We start from the raw sequence: 15,533 nt of genomic DNA, 5'->3' as shown, positions 1-15,533 counted from the left end.
AGCAGCTCAGTAAGAAGGGGCCCCAACCAAACACCAGGTGCAAACACTGCAGAGCTTTGGGTTGATCCAGATCTGGACCCAGGTTGTGCAGCCTGAGTCCCCTCGATTTTAGATAAAAGCCATTTGACAAAAGTGCCTAAACAGGAGTCAGAGTCCGCCCTCACCAATTACAAATCAGAGCTGGTCCTTCAGCTACGTCTACACTGCAGCAGGGAGCTTGCCTTCCAGCCCAGGCACACAGATTCCTGCTAGCGGGGCTCCTGCGGGCGCGGTAAGAATAGTAGCGTCCACAGGGCAACTCAGGTTCCCAAGCTCACCCCACCCCTGGATCTGGGCTCTGGTGGCTAGACTGAGTCTGCGCCCGAGCCACAACCTCCACACTGCTTCTTTTAGCGTGCTAGCTCCAGACCCGCTCGTTTGCGTCCCTCTGTCCAGGCTGGGAGCCTCACTGCCCACTGCAGTGGAGACGAACTCTTTGAGGCCCATGGGGGTGAGGTCAGTGTCACATCACTGCCTCACCTGGCCACCCAGACTCCAGAGTAGAACCTCCCAATGGAAACCATGTTCTGAAGGCCCCCATTTAATTCTGTACGCGGTAGTTTCATATTTTCAAATCCTTTAATCTTTCTCGTGGCTCTTCTCCGAACCCTCTCCAATTTATCAACATCCTTCCTGAATGGTGGGCACCAGAACTGGACACAGGATTCCAGCAGTGATCACACCAGTGCCACATACAAAGATAAACCAACCTCTCTACTCCTACTGGAGATTCCCCGCTTCATGCCTTGAAGAATTGAATCAGCTCTTTTGGCCAGTATCGCACTGGGAGCTCATGTTCAGCTGATTATCTGCCAAGATTCCCAAATATTTTCAGAATCACTGCTTCCCAGGAGCGAGTCTCCCAGCTTCCTAGATGTATACATTTACATGTAGCTGTATTAAAACATATACTGTTTGCTAGCACCCAGCCTACCAAATCATAGAATCATAGAAGATTCGGGTTGGAAGGGACCTCAGGAGGTCATCTAGTCCAACCCCCTGCTCAAAGCAGGACCAACACCAACTAAATCATCCCAGCCAGGGTTTTGTCAAGCCGGACCTTAAAAACCTCTAAGGATGGAGATTCCACCACCTCCCTATGGAACCTATTCCAGTGCTTCACCAGCCTCCTAGTGAAATAGTGTTTCTTAATATCCAACCTAGACCTCCCCCACTGCAACTTGAGACCATTGCTCCTTGTTCTGTCATCTGACACCACTGAGAACAGCCAAGCTCCATCCTCTTTGGAACCCCCCTTCAGGCAGTTGAAGGCTGCAAACAAATCCCCCCTCAAACTTTTCTTCTGCAAACTAAACAAGCCCAGTTCCCTCAGCTTCTCCTTGTAAGTCATGTGCTCCAGTCCCCTGATCACTTTCGTTGCCCTCCGCTGGACTCTCCAATTTGTCCACATCCCTTCTGTAGTTGGGAGCCCAAAACTGGACTCAATACTCCAGTGTCCTCACCAGTGCTGAATGTGGGGGAATAATCACTTCACTCGATCTGCTCGTAATGATCCTACTAATGTAGCCCAATATGCTGTTAGCCTTCTTGGCAACAAGGGCACACTGCTGACTCATATCCAGTGTGACAGGGTCGGGCCAGATGGCTACAGGAGAGTAATAGAAGGCAGATATATTAGTCCCAGGTTAAGTAGGTCCCTTTTCCCTGGGAAAGGTAACAGGGAAGGTTCCAGGACAATCAGGAACCTTCTGGAGACAATTAAGACAGACAGGCTGATTAGAACACCTGCAGCCAATCAAGAAGCTGCTAGAATCAATTAAGGCAAGCTAATCAGGGCACCTGGGTTTTAAAAAGGAGCTCACTTCAGTTTGTGGTGTGCGTGTGAGGAGCTGGGAGCAAGAGGCACTAGGAGCGGAGAGTGAGAACGCGGACTGTTGGAGGACTGAGGAGTACAAGCGTTATCAGACTCCAGGAGGAAGGTCCTGTGGTGAGGATAAAGAAGGTGTTGGGAGGAGGCCATGGGGAAGTAGCCCAGGGAGTTGTATCTGTCGCACAGCTGTTCCAGGAGGCACTCTCGACAGCTGCATTCCACAGGGCCCTGGGCTGGAACCCGTAGTAGAGGGCGGACCCGGGTTCCCCCCAAATCCTCCCAACCCCTGGTCAGACACAGGAGGAGTTGACCTGGACTGTGGGTTCATGAAAACGGCCGAGCTGAGAGCTGCCGTGAAGCTCCAAGGTGAGCAAATCCGCCAGTAAGCGCAAGACCCACAAGGTAGAGGAAGAACTTTGTCACACCAGCTTCTCATCCACTGTAATCCCCAGGTCCTTTTCTGCAGAACTGCTGCTTAGCCAGTCTGTCCCCAGCCTGTAGCGGTGCGTGGGATTCTTCCCTCCTAAGTCCAGGACTCTGCACTTGTCTTTGTTGAACCTCATCAGATTTCTTTGATACCGGCTGCCAACTAGACATCGAGCCGTTGATCGCTACCCGTTGAGCCTGACAATCTAGCCAGCTTTCTATCCACCTTATCGTCCATTCATCCAATCCATACTTTTTTAACTTGCTGGCAAGAATACTGTGGGAGACTGTACCAAAAGCTTTGCTAAAGTCAAGATATATCACATCCACTGCTTGCCCCATATCCACAGAGCCAGTTATCTCATCATACAAGCCAATCAGGTTGGTCAGGCATGACTTGCCGTTGGTGAATCCATGTTGACTGTTCCTGATCACCTTCCTCTCCTCCACGTGCTTCAAAATGGTTTCGCTGAGAACCTGCTCCATGATTTTTCCAGGGACTGAGGTGAGGCTGTAGGCTCTCCTTCTTCCCTTTTTTAAAGATGGGCACTATATTTGGCTTTTTCCAGTTGTCTGGGACCTCCCCCAATCGTCACGAGTTTTCAAAGATAATGGCCACTGGCTCTGCAATCACATCAGCCAACTCCCTCAGCACCCTCGGATGCATTAGATCTGGACCCATGGACTTGTGCATGTCCAGCTTTTCTAAATAGTCCTTGACCTGTTCTTTCACCAGTCGGGGCTGCTCACCTCCTCCCCTTGCTGTGCTGCCCAGTGCAGCAGTTTGGGAGCTGACCTTGTCTGTGAAGACCGAGGCAAAAAAAGCATTGAGTACTTCAGCTTTTTCCACATCCTCTATCACTAGGTTGCCTCCCCCATTCAGTAAGGGGCCCACACTTTCCCTGACCTTCTTCTTGTTGCTAACATAGCTGTAGAAATCCTTCTTGTTCCCCTTCACATCCCTTGCTAGCTGCAACTCCGGTTGTGTTTTGGCCTTCCTGATTACACCTCTGCATGCTCAAGCAATATTTTTATACTCCTCGCTAGTCATCTGTCCAAGTTTCCACTTCTTGTAAGCTTCCTTTTTGTGTTTAAGCTCATGGAAGATTTCACTGTTAAGCCAAGCTGGTCGCCTGACATATTTGCTATTCTTTTTGCACATCGGGATGGTTTGTTCCTGCACCCTCAATAAGGCTTTTTAAAAATACAGCCAGCTCTCCTGGACTCCTTTCCCCCATCAGTTCCCTGAGGGAGTCAAAATCTGCTTTTCTGAAATTATCCACTCCACTCTGTATCAGAGACCTGTCCTCTTAATTATTTCCCCTCCCCCAATGTCTGTGTTGTCTGCAAACTTTATCAGTGAAGATTTTATGTTTTCTTCCAGGTCACTGATAAAAATGTTAAACAGTGAAGGGCCAAGAACTGTTCCCTGTGAGACCTTATTAGAACCACCCCTGCCCAATAATGATTCCTCATCAAGAGTTACATTTTGAGACCTATCGGTTATCCAGTTTTTAATCCATGTAATGAGTGCCATGTTAATTTTGTATCATTCTAGTTTTTTAATCAAAATGCCATGTGGTCCAAGTCAAAGGACATACAGAAGTCTAAGTAAATTATGTCAGCACTATTACCTTTATTAACCAAACATTGTTTTGATGCAATTCATAGAATCATAGAATCATAGAATATCAGGGTTGGAAGGGACCCCAGAAGGTCATCTAGTCCAACCCCCTGCTCGAAGCAGGACCAATTCCCAGTTAAATCATCCCAGCCAGGGCTTTGTCAAGCCTGACCTTAAAAACCTCTAAGGAAGGAGATTCTACCACCTCCCTAGGTAACGCATTCCAGTGTTTCACCACCCTCTTAGTGAAAAAGTTTTTCCTAATATCCAATCTAAACCTCCCCCATTGCAACTTGAGACCATTACTCCTCGTTCTGTCATCTGCTACCATTGAGAACAGTCTAGAGCCATCCTCTTTGGAACCCCCTTTCAGGTAGTTGAAAGCAGCTATCAAATCCCCCCTCATTCTTCTCTTCTGCAGACTAAACAATCCCAGCTCCCTCAGCCTCTCTTCATAAGTCATGTGCTCTAGACCCCTAATCATTTTTGTTGCCCTTCACTGGACTCTCTCCAATTTATCCACATCCTTCTTGTAGTGTGGGGCCCAAAACTGGACACAGTACTCCAGATGAGGCCTCACCAGTGTCGAATAGAGGGGAACGATCACGTCCCTCGATCTGCTCGCTATGCCCCTACTTATACATCCCAAAATGCCATTGGCCTTCTTGGCAACAAGGGCACACTGCTGACTCATATCCAGCTTCTCGTCCACTGTCACCCCTAGGTCCTTTTCCGCAGAACTGCTGCCTAGCCATTCGGTCCCTAGTCTGTAGCGGTGCATTGGATTCTTCCATCCTAAGTGCAGGACCCTGCACTTATCCTTATTGAACCTCATCAGATTTCTTTTGGCCCAATCCTCCAATTACAAGTTATCACGTTCGTTTGACAGGATCTATTTTCCATAAACCCATGTTGATTGGCATTAATTATTGTCACGGACTCCCAAGACTCGTGCTCTCTCTCAGCTCTGTACGGTCCCTGGGAGGAACCCCCTTCAGTGCAACAGCCCTTCTCGGGGGTCCGCTCCACCACCTGGAACCGCACCTCTCTGAGCCTTCAGCCTTCTCTCACCATGGGCCCCCTCAGGGAGTCCACTCGCTCTGGACCCCTGGGGCCTTTGCTCCCAGAGGGAATAATGCCACCCTGTTCTCTAGACCAAAGCGACTCTCAGCCAGCGTAAAACAGGAGGGTTTATTGAGCGTCTGAACCCAGCACAGGAAACTCTCCAGGCCTCAGGCCTGGCCTCCCTCCGCACAGCACATCTAGGTCTGTCCTGCATCCAGGTGGGCTCTGGCTGCTCTCCCCTTCCAGCCCAGAACCTCCCCCACTTCCAGCTGGGCATCTGATATCACCGTCCCCCAAGCCCCACCTCTGTCCTTTGTCTTCTGTTCCAGGTAAACAGGTCACCTGGGCCTCCTCTCCTCTCAGCCTCTCCTCTCATCTGTCCTTTGTTCCCCTCTGTCTGGAACTGGCTGATCAGGTCACCGGGGTCCGCAGCCCATTGTCCTCTCACTGGCCAGAACCGGCTGTGACTCCCGAGCTGGGCCTCCCAGTCACCAGTATCACCAGTCGCTGAGGTCTCCATTCTCCAGGCCGTTCGCTGGCCATCTGTAACAACAAACTCCCTCGTTAAACCAGTAACACCCAGGGAAACTGAGTCCCACCCCTTCTGCATGCAAACCATTGAAAACAACAAGAAAACCCCCTGCTTCGTCACAGTTATATTATCCCTTTTTTAATTCTTGATTAATCAAGTCCCGTATCCTCGAGGCTCCCAAGATCAAGCGCCGAGTCACTATCTGTTTTCCTGTTGCATCTCCTCCTTCTGCCTCCTCCACAGGTTGACTCCGTGGTTTGATCCTGACACTGGATGACAGCCCTCAAAGCGCATGGTGAGGACTCTGAATAGAGCAGCACAGAGAGACACCCAGCTGCTCTCGCTGGCAATGGCCGTGCTGACAGGCAGGGGCCCAAAGAAGGTTCAGGGGAGTTTGTGCTAGATCTAAATTAGATCCTCCTTAATTATACCCCTTCCGAGCCGTGAGGCTGTGTGACGAGGGAGGCAACAAAACCCCAGCGCCACGGGGCCCCTCAGGCAACAGGCACAGAAAGGATCCTGCGTGGGTGGGTGACACTGACTCACTTCCACTAGCGGGGAACCGAACTCATCCGTTCTCCCCCACAGCGGGGGTGAGGGGGAGCTGGAAACCTCGCTGTGCGGTCCCTTGGGATAATTGTTCAATGCGCCAGCAGGCAATTTCAGTTCTCTCGCTGCCGGCTGGTGCCTTCCCTGAGCTGTGACGTCACCTTCAGGCTGTGCAGTCAGAGGGAGATGGGTGTTGGCATCGGCTGCTGAGAAAGCAGCCTGGGATGGACCCACAGTAGCCAACGAGTCACAGGGAATGTGCCACTGATCCCAGACTGGCACGGGGCCACGGGGCCAAATCCGAGCGCTCGAGCACCAGTATTCAAAGTGAAATGAACCCTGGAGATTGATGTGCAGCCCAAGATGCTCATGCCCCTCCGTCTCCTGGTGAGGCCCTTCCTTCCCATGCACCTGGCACCTGCACTGCTGTCAGCTAGCGCAGGGCAAACTATTCACCTCGCTCTCACTTGGGCAGCCCTGCAAGCAGCGCTGGGTTATGAGAAGCACCAGCAAGGCTCAGGAAGCTTGGCCAAGCTGGGGCTGGTTCATGCCATGCTCCCTGTTTGCAGATCAAACCTGGCTGGGCATCTGGATTTTGTAGAGCATCTAAACACTATGACAGGAGCCCCTTAGAAAGGCCTGTAACTAATGCAGCAGCGACTCCTCTCAGAGAACTCTCTTTCCTAGCCCTGGCCTGCAATCCCAGGCAGCACTGCCCACTTTAAACCTCAGCCCTAACTCCTGGTGCTCCTCTGATCCCTGGGAGAACTCTGCGTTAGTCACGGGCTAGAGAAGCTCGTGACAAGAGAGAGAGAATGACACTGAGAATCCTGTGCTGGCCCCTGCATCCCAAGGTGAACGTCACCCAAGGGTGTGGGATGGTTCATGGCTATGCTCAGCTGCCTGGGCTGCCTCCAGAGTAACCCCCTCTGACCCGAGGGTGACCAGATGTCCCGATTTTATAGGGACAGTCCCGATATTTGGGGCTTTGTCTTATATAGGCTCCTATTGCCCCCTCCCCCACCCATCCCCTGTCCTGATTTTTCACACTTGCTGTCTGGTCACCCTACTGACAACCCCCAAAACTGACTGACATCCATCCCCTCTCGCCAGGAGTGGAAATGGGACCAAGGGGGCATAGTTGTGTGGTTCAGGCTCTGGCCTAGAATTGCGGAGCTTTAGGTTTAATTCTGTCCTCTGCTGCCAATTCCGCATGTTACTTAATCTCCAGGTGTTAACGTCTGTAAATAGGGATACTAACACTTCCTCGTCTCCACGCCTTTGTCTGTCTTGTCTGCTGAGATTGCAGATTTGCAGGCCACATCTCTCACTAGGCATGTCTATGGGACCCTGATCCAAGATGGGGCTTCTAAGTGCTACAGGAATGCAAAGAAGTAATAAGAAATCCAGATCTGGATCAGAGCTTTCCCCAAATCGGGGGAGCGGGGCTCAGAACCAGGATTTTCCTTTGAAGCCATCTAGATCTTGCATCTTAGTAGCTAAACAATGATACAGCCTTCTCATTCCTCGTCCACCCACCTCCCGGAGCGGTGGTGAAGCCCTGTTAGGTCCCATTTAACCTCTCGCCCCAGGGCAGGACTCTCTCCCACAGTTTAATCCCTAGTGATTTGTCCAGTCCAGATTAAGCTGTGTCAAGGCACGACTGGCTGAAGGGTCTATTGAAATCTACAGCGCAGGTACTGAAGCAGGACATGCACACACTTTACTTGCTGCCACCCAAAGCAGGTTGCATCCTCTCCGCCCACCTGATGAGACAAGGATGAGGATAAAGAAGCAAAGGCCACAACCGGCTCGTCACAGTGAGCTGAAAAGGCCAGCTGGGGCGGAGCGCAGAAAGGCTTGTGCGGCTGTCAGTGTCTGGGAGCTGTTGTATAATAGAGGCAGAAAGAAAAAAAACAGACCAGCTGGCAGCACAAGCACCGCCGGGGAAGGAAGCGTTCGGGTTGAAGTGAGGATCCAGCTCATTAATGCCGCCCCCGCAAGTGCACAGTACCGAGCTGGAGCAGAGCGGCAGTGGGCTGTCCTCGCCTCAGCCAGCAACGCTGATGGAAGGAGTGATCGTCCGGCTTTGTCAGTACAAACTAATTACCATCATTAGGGCAAATAACAGCTTCCCTCCCACCGCGCCGGTCACCCGAAAGGACCCAGTGGGCTGCTCAGAGCATCGGCACAGCGCTGCTGAAACACAGCCACATACAATAGAGCCCTGGGCTAGGCTAGGCTGGGCTAGGCTCTCTAGAGTACTAATGACAACAAAGGAGTCCCAGGCCAGGTTACTAACCCCTGCAGCCTGCCCCAGATTCATAGGCAGAAAGCTGGGTTGCAGACCTAGTGTGGACTCCTTGCTCCCCAGGCTGGCTAAGAACTAGGCATAGCGCAGTAGTGATGTCCTCAAGTGACAGGTTTCAGAGTAACAGCCGTGTTAGTCTGTATTCGCAAAAAGAAAAGGAGGACTTGTGGCACCTTAGAGACTAACCAATTTATTTGAGCATGAGCTTTCGTGAGCTACAGCTCACTTCATCGGATGCATACTGTGGAAAATACAGAAGATGTTTGTTTTTATACACACAAATCATGAAAAAATGGGTGTTTACCACTACAAAAGGTTTTCTCTCCCCCCACCCCACTCTCCTGCTGGTAATAGCTTATGTAAAGTGATCACTCTCCTTACAATGTGTATGATAATCAAGGTGGGCCATTTCCAGCACAAATCCAGGGTTTAACAAGAACGTCTGAGGAAGGGAGAGGGGGGTTAGAAAAACTTATGCTCAAATAAATTGGTTAGTCTCTAAGGTGCCACAAGTACTCCTTTTCTTTTTGTCCTCAAGTGAGTGACTCCACACACACCCTCCTGGAATGATGGGTGGGATGGTGTTGGCATCGGTTCCAAAGGGCATTGTCTCTCGTGCCAGGAGATGCGGTGTGACAATTCAGCAGCTAAAGAAGTCAATGAGAGGACTTGTGCTGGACTAGAGGACCTCTTGAGGTCCCTTCCAGTCCTACAATTCTATGCTTCTGTGCTGGTACGAATGCTCGGACAGAAACATATGGAGGCTACTTGCCCAAAGACTAAAAGTTAATGGGCCAAATCCATCCCTTGTCGATTTCTGGGGGATTATAGCAGAGACGAATTTGGATCAGTTTTTTTGCTCATTAGTCCCTTGGCTTCCATACAAAAGACAAGGGAAAGGGGAAAGTCCTCGGCTGGTAACAAATAACGACTTGAGAAGACACCTTGTTGATGCTTCCTGGGTAGGAGGTAGCCTTGAGCTATGCACCAACTAGCCTTTTACAACGAGAAGTGATTTCACCGGGGAAAATTGAAAGCTACGAAGGGCTGGTGGGAGCCGAATTCCTACCACGTTTCAGGCTAAGAGCCAGGATTTCGTCTCTTAGGCGTACATCTACACTGCAGAAAAAAACCCTGCAGAGCGCGGGTCACCTGACTCGGGTTCACGGGGCTAAAAGTAGCAGTGTAGATGCTGCCACGGAGGCGGGAGCTGGGTTCTGAAATGCAGCGGGGGGGGGGGAGGGTCTCAGAACTGCTATTTTTAGCCCCGCAAGGAGAGTCCCGCGAGCCCGACTCAGTAGACCTAGGCTCTGACACTCGCTGCTGCCGGGGCGGGGGGGATTTGCAGTATAGACGAACTTTTAAAGTCTTAGCAAACGCAAAAGAAATGGAAGGCTTAATCTGTGGCCTCTCGTCTTTATGGGATCATAACTGCTGACGGCGGAAATCTCATTGTGCCTTTACCATGGAGAGGGCATGTTTCCATAGTCTGATATGGAGAAGACTAGGAGTTTCCGAAGCTGAGAGTAAGGGGTGGCGGAGTGTAGCCAGAAGGGCTGTAGCTTACACCTGCATGTTTGGAAGCATGCCCTTCAATAACCAGACCTCTCAGGTGCCATATTTACCAGGCCTGTCCTGTTCCAATGCATCCCTCCCAGGCTTTTGTCTGTTCTCAGGAGTCCCCTGGATCCCCACTAGAATTCCCTCCCACTGCTCCGACGGGAGAAGCTGAATACTACAGCCCATTTGCTTGGGCCAGGGTGGAGATCCTTGTTTGCATTGTTTCAGAATCAAAAGCCAGCGAGAACTATAGGCATTGTATGTGAATGCAGCTGCATTGTCATTCCATGCTGTGCTCTCCCTCCGAGCATGCAGGCTGCCTCTCTTTCACTGACTGAAAGGCAACGGACTATAAACGAAGGAAAGTCCAGGAAGAAATGTACTCACTGTCCGTGATCCTGGAACATTGCACTGAATGAACATTGCACGGTGTTTAACTCCCCCAGGTGTTTAACTGGTTAAAAGGCAGGAAACAAAGGGTAGGAATAAATGGTCAGTTTTCAAAATGGAGAGAGGTCAATAGTGAGGTCCCCCAAGGATCTGTACTAGGACCCCTGCTGTTCAACATAAGCATCAATGAGCTGGAAAAAGGGGTAAACAGTGAGGTGGCAAAATTTGGAGACGATACAAAATCACTCAAGATAGTTAAGTCCAAAGCAGACTGTGAAGAGTTACAAAGACTTACAAACTGGGTGACTGGACAACAAAATGGCAGATGAAATTCAATGTTGATAAATGCAAAGTAATGCACATTAGAAACCATAATCCCAACTCTATATACAAAATGATGGGGTCTAAATGAGCTGTTACCACTCAAGAAAGATCTTGGAGTCATTGTGGAAAGTTCTCTGAAAACATCCACTCAATGTGCAGCAGCCGTCAAAAAAGTGAACATAATGTTGGGAATCATTAGAAAAGGGATAGAGAACAAGGCAGAAAATATCATATTGCTACTATATAAATCCAGGGTACACCCACATCTTGAATACTGAGTGCAGATGTGATCGCCCCATGGCAATAAAGATACATTGGTGTTGGAAAAGGTTCAGAAAAGGGAAACAAAAATGATTAGGGGTATGAAACAGCTTTTGTACGGGGAGAGATTAATAAGACTGGGACTTTTCAGCTTGGAAAAAGGACAACTAAGAGCAGATATGACAGAGGTCTATAAAATCTTGACTGATGTGAAGCAAGTGAATAAGGAAGTGTTAATTACCCCTTCACACAACACAATCACTGGGGACACCCAATGAAATGAATAGGCAGCAGTTTAAAAGAAACAAAAGGAAATACTTCTTAACACAACGCACAGTCAACCTGTGGAACTCATTGCCAGGGGATGTTGTGAAGGCCAAGACTATAACAGGGTTCAAAAAAGAATTAGATAACTTCATGGTGGACAGGTCCATCAACGGCCATTAGCCAGGATGGGCAGGGATGCAACCCCATGCTCTGGGTGTCCCTAGCCTCTGATTGCCAGAAGCTGGGACTGGATGACAGGGGATGGATCACTTGATAATTGCCCTGTTCTGTTCATTCCCTCTGAAGCACCTGGCACTGGCCACTGTTGGAAAACAGGATACTGGGCTAGATGGACTGACCCACTATGGCGCTTCTTAAGTTCTAGAGACAGGGAGAGGAATTCCTCTTCTGTTGCCTAGATACCATAATGATTGGTGTACTAGACAAATAGACAGACAGATAATTTACAATAATAAGAGGTGGTTTAATACACAATGACTCAGAAGCTGTGCTGATAATACATGGAAAATATTGATTCTTCCGGCTCTGTGAGACGCTCCATAACCAGTGCACAGAAGAAGGGCATTAGGGAATTATGGAAGTTACTCATCCTGCAGGTGGAAAATCAGAGTTTTGGGGTAGCACCTGCTCCTGTATTTCCCCTCCACAAGGGAATCCACTCTAGGCTGCCAGCTCCCCAGCAATGAATCATAGAATCATAGAATGTCAGGGTTGGAAGGGACCCCAGAAGGTCATCTAGTCCAACCCCCTGCTCGAAGCAGGACCAATTCCCAGTTAAATCATCCCAGCCAGGGCTTTGTCAAGCCTGACCTTAAAAACCTCTAAGGAAGGAGATTCTCAATGCCTCTCTTGAGTGGAGACCTGCCTCTCTCTCCCGTCTGACCAGGGTACTTCAAGGCTGCACAGGTCCCTGACTGCACTGCGATTTTCCCAGCTGAAGACAGCCTGTCTGAACAGTTCTGCTTCACTTCTGTCCTCAGAGACAGTACACAGTGTGATCGCCACAGTTCTCAGTGAACACCCAGCTGTTTCTAAGCAATCAGATTTATTCTTAAGGTAGAAAGCATTACAGAGAAAACCTATTACAAACAATAAAGGAATCTATACACATGCTAATAAGTTTACCAGAGATCACCCCTCTCTTCAACAAAGGCTCTGGCTGATGATTAGCCCTTCAGCCCCGCACTGAGGTGTGTTCCCTGCAGCCAGATGTTCATCGCAGCTTCAGCTCAGAACAGGCACTGTGTCTGACGGGGCCTCAGTAGGTCAAAGTCTTTCCTTGGCCCACAAGGCCTGTCCCTTTGCTGGATCAGAAAGGAGAGCCTGAGCCAGGTTAACCCCAGGCTATTTATCCAAAACTCCTTTCTTGGTCTGTTGGTCCCTGGCGAATCCAGTCTGAAGTGGTATATACGGACCTCTCCTCTGGAGACGCTACAACCTGAGTGTGACAGGCTGAACCCCTTGGGCAGCCACCTGATGTGCTGAGATACCACTGAGTCTACCTGTTCTGCCAGCCTGGGCCCCCTTTAACCTGTCTTGCTGAGCCAGGCTCTTAAAACCTCCTCAAACATACACATAGGCAGGGCCACCCCCAGCTGCAGATCAGCTCTGGGAAGACTCAGCTTCAAGGACCTGCTCCAGCACTCAGATGTCCCCCTCCCTTGAAGTGCAGACCCAAAGATATACTATGAAATTTGCCCCCTCCCTCAATGTGGAGAGCGGTGTGCACACTTCTTGCCCGCCCCAGTTAGAAATTACAGAAACTGGGTTTAATAATAAACAAAACAAATTTTATTAACTCTAAAAGGCAGATTTTAAGTGGTAAAAGGGGTAACAAACAGAACAAAGCACATTACTAAGCAAATGAAATCAAATACGCAAACTAAGCTAGTTTCACTACAGAAATTGGTTACAAATAGTATTTCTTCCCCTAGATATTGTTACAGGTAGTTTGCAAAGCTTCTGTGGCTCAGTGTTCCAGATATATTCCTTTTCAGACTGGACCCATCTCAGTCTGGACTCCCCCCTTGCCTTCCCTTTTGCAGTCCCTCTTCTTGGGTAGACAGGCCATGGAGAGCAGGAGTCCTATTTGCCTTCCTCCCCACCTTCAATAGGATTCACATAAGGCAGGAATCCTTTGTTTCCCAAACTTGACACCCCCCTCCCTTCCCTCACAGTGGAAAGTTTCAGAGGCATAGCCATGTTATTCTGTATCCACAAAAACAACGAGGAGTCCGATGGCACCTTAAAGACTAACAGATTTATTTGGGCATAAGCTTTCATGGGTAAAAAACCCACTTCTTCAGATGCATGGGGTGAAAATTACAGATACAGGCATAGATATATTGGCACATGAAGAGAAGGGAGGGGAGTTACCTTACAAGTGGAGAACCAGTGTTGGCAAGGCCAATTCAGTCAGGGTGGATGTGGTCCACTCCCAATAAGTGATGAGGAGGTGTTAATACCAAGAGAGGGAAAATTGCTTTTGTAGTGAGCCAGCCACTCCCAGTATCTAATCAAGCCCAAATTAATGGTGTTAAGTTTGCAAATGAATTGTAGCTCTGCAGTTTCTCTTTGAAGTCCGTTTTTGAAGTTTTTTTGTTGCAGGATGGCTACTTTTAAATCTGTTATTGAATGTCCAGGGAGATTGAAATGTTCTCCTACTGGCTTTTGTATGATGTCTGATTTGTGTCCATTTATTCTTTTGCGTAGAGACTGTCCGGTTTGGCCAATGTACATGGCAGAGGGGCATTGCTGGCACATGATGGCATGTATCACATTGGTAGATGTGCAGGTGAACGAGCCTCTGATAGTGTGGCTGATGTGATTAGGCCCTATGATGGTGTCCCCTGAATAGATAGGTGAACACAGTTGGCAACGGGCTTTGTTGCAAGGATAGGTTCCTGGGTTAGTGGTTGTGTGGTGTGTGGTTGCTGGTGAGTATTTGCTTCAGGTTGGGGGGCTGTCTGTAGGCAAGGACTGGCCTGTCTCCCAAGATCTGTGAGAGTGATGGGTCGTCCTTCAGGATAGGTTGTAGATCCTTGATGATGTGCTGGAGAGGTTTTAGTTGGGGGCTGTAGGTGACGGCTAGTGGTTTTCTGTTTCTTTCTTTGTTGGGCCTGTCTTGTAGTAGGTGACTTCTCGGTACTCTTCTGGCTCTGTCAATCTGTTTCTTCACTTCACCAGGTGGGTACTGCAGTTGTAAGAATGCTTGATAGAGATTCGGTAGGTGTTTGTCTCTGTCTGAGGGATCGGAGCAAATGCAGTTGTATCTTAGAGCTTGGCTGTAGACAATGGATTGTGTGATGTGGTCTGGAGGCATGTAGGTAAGTATAGCGGTCAGTAGGTTTCCGGTATAGGGTGGTGTTTATGTGACCATCGCTTATTAGCAGTGTAGTATCTAGGAAGTGGACCTCTTGTGTGGACTGGTCCAGGCTAAGGTTCATAGAATCATAGAATCATAGAATATCAGGGTTGGAAGGGACCCCAGAAGGTCATCTAGTCCAACCCCCTGCTCGAAGCAGGACCAATTCCCAGTTAAATCATCCCAGCCAGGGCTTTGTCAAGCCTGACCTTAAAAACCTCTAAGGAAGGAGATTCTACCACCTCCCTAGGTAACGCATTCCAGTGTTTCACCACCCTCTTAGTGAAAAAGTTTTTCCTAATATCCAATCTAAACCTCCCCCATTGCAACTTGAGACCATTACTCCTCGTTCTGTCATCTGCTACCATTGAGAACAGTCTAGAGCCATCCTCTTTGGAACCCCCTTTCAGGTAGTTGAAAGCAGCTATCAAATCCCCCCTCATTCTTCTCTTCTGCAGACTAAACAATCCCAGCTCCCTCAGCCTCTCCTCATAAGTCATGTGCTCTAGACCCCTAATCATTTTTGTTGCCCTTCGCTGGACTCTCTCCAATTTATCCACATCCTTCTTGTAGTGTGGGGCCCAAAACTGGACACAGTACTCCAGATGAGGCCTCACCAGTGTCGAATAGAGGGGAACGATCACGTCCCTCGATCTGCTCGCTATGCCCCTACTTATACATCCCAAAATGCCATTGGCCTTCTTGGCAACAAGGGCACACTGCTGACTCATATCCAGCTTCTCGTCCACTGTCACCCCTAGGTCCTTTTCCGCAGAACTGCTGCCTAGCCATTCGGTCCCTAGTCTGTAGCGGTGCATTGGATTCTTCCTTCCTAAGTGTAGGACCCTGCACTTATCCTTATTGAACCTCATCAGATTTCTTTTGGCCCAATCCTCCAATTTGTCTAGGTCCTTCTGTATCCTATCCCTCCCCTCCAGCGTATCTACCACTCCTCCCAGTTTAGTATCA

The 15,533-nt window shown here is 49.3% G+C and overlaps 1 long non-coding RNA gene across 1 annotated transcript; it reads right to left on the bottom strand.

Moving 5' to 3' along the window:
- Window positions 1-646: 646 nt before the first annotated feature.
- On the bottom strand, window positions 647-6,216 carry LOC141987158 (uncharacterized). The gene is made up of 3 exons (XR_012639456.1): window positions 6,064-6,216; window positions 5,290-5,528; window positions 647-3,097 (listed from the first exon to the last, which is right to left on the bottom strand). It is a non-coding gene; the product is annotated as an uncharacterized LOC141987158 (long non-coding RNA).
- Window positions 6,217-15,533: the final 9,317 nt, after the last annotated feature.

Source organism: Natator depressus, chromosome 5, assembly GCF_965152275.1.
Source record: "Natator depressus isolate rNatDep1 chromosome 5, rNatDep2.hap1, whole genome shotgun sequence".
In the NCBI taxonomy this organism is placed as follows: Eukaryota; Metazoa; Chordata; order Testudines; family Cheloniidae; genus Natator; species Natator depressus.
The sequence above is the reverse complement of the archived record's forward strand: the minus strand, read 5'-3'. Positions and strand labels throughout refer to the sequence as shown.